This window comes from Monodon monoceros, unplaced genomic scaffold (genome assembly GCF_005190385.1).
Source record: "Monodon monoceros isolate NGI ecotype Baffin Bay Population unplaced genomic scaffold, NGI_Narwhal_1 Super_Scaffold_2, whole genome shotgun sequence".
Lineage (NCBI taxonomy): Eukaryota > Metazoa > Chordata > Mammalia > Artiodactyla > Monodontidae > Monodon > Monodon monoceros.
The window spans coordinates 17,938,837-17,940,440 of NW_021703776.1; positions in this window are offsets into that span (position 1 = coordinate 17,938,837).

A 1,604-nucleotide genomic window follows, 5' to 3' on the forward strand; every position below is an offset into this window, starting at 1 on the left:
GCGGCGGCGGCGGCGGCGGCGGCGGCGGCGGCGGCGGCGGCGGCAAGTGCACGGGGCCCGCCCGCCCCGCTCCGCAGGGGCAGAGGGGGAGGGGACGAAGCTGTACGCCGCCATTTTGCTTGTGGGCTGCCGCCCGCCGTTCCCTCTCCACCGCGGCTAGAAGACAGCCAACTGGAGGCAGAGCGGTGGACAGAATCTCCGTCTATTCCACAACAGATGCATTCAACAATTCACCGAAGGTTTGGGAAAGTTTCGGTATTTGATGGGATTGGTTCTTTATCCCCTTTCCCTGAGTAGCCCTCAAGTCTGGATATCCGTGAGCTTGGGCGCGCCACTGCTGGGTGGAAGGATAATGATTGTAGGCCTTGGAAAGACACCCCACCCCATGCACTTTCTCCCACTCCCAAAACCACCTTAGCCCTGGTCTGCCCTTCTCCCTCCCCCTCCTCAGTCTAGCCTCCAGCGCGGGATGAACTCGGTTGGGGTGTCACTCGACGCCCACTAGGGGCTGAGGCGGTTCCAGTGCGCAGGCTCCGAGCACCGGATAAAAGCGGAGCTGGCGAGTCCAGCGCCGTCTCGATGGAGGAGCGAGAAACGGAAGAGGTCGGGGGGGAGAAGCAGCAGGAAAAATACAGCCACCGTCAGCGCCGCCTCCCTGCCACCGTGTATCGGGGTAAAAAGCTGCCGTTGCCGTCGGTGCAGTTGCCGTCTGTGCCTCCTACTTTGGCCCCGGGGAAGGATTTCCCCTCCGGCGGGACAGTGTGCGGGGAGGGGAGCGGGAATTCCTTTATGCGTCGGTGATTAAACGAGGGAGGGTCAGAGAGACGGTTATCTCGAAGAACAAAGGGGCAAGCCAAAGAATAAAGGGTTTCCCCAGTAAAATAACACGGTGATTGCGGCTCCTGTTTCCGGGGTCTTTACCCCTAATGGCGGTTTCCGTCTTCTAGCTCCACAGCCTCCCGGAGCGCTTGGTAAGCGGAGTCGGGAGAGGCAGAGGCGGTCCGTGCAGCCAATCAGTGCCCGAGGTGTTCTGTTGGGCGTGTCGTGATTGGCTAGCGGTGACCTCATGCTGCAGCAGCGGGCGGGGCCAGAGCCGTCGGGGGAGGCTGTTGCAGAGAGAGAGCAGTGACGATGGTGTTCATTGCTGCCGCGGCCGGTATGGAACCCAAGCGGTGGCGAAGGGAATCTCAAGGCTTTTCCTTGACTGTTTTCTCCTGTCCCTGCGCGAGGTGAGGGCCCCGGCTCGGCCTCTGCGAAACTTCGGGGTGCTGGCGTGGACGAGGAGACACCAGTTTTCCCATGACTTTAGTAACTGCGTCAGGGCAAGATGGCGCTGGGTCTCCTTGGGGCGCGGGGGGAGAGGCACGTCCACCGCCGCCGCAGCGCATGTGACCGGGCTGCATTCCTGTGGGGTTTGGCTCAGACCCAGGTTGGGGCGGGGGAGGGGAAAGGGCTGGGGCGGAGGAGACTGTGGTGCGGTCGGCGTCGGCCGCCTGAAGAGGAAGAGTTGACTGTTGAGGGCGCTTCGCCTCCCCCATACTGCTTATAACAGCTGCGGCTCTCTGGGAAAAGCCCCCGGAGGGACACTCCTTAGGGGGTGTGAC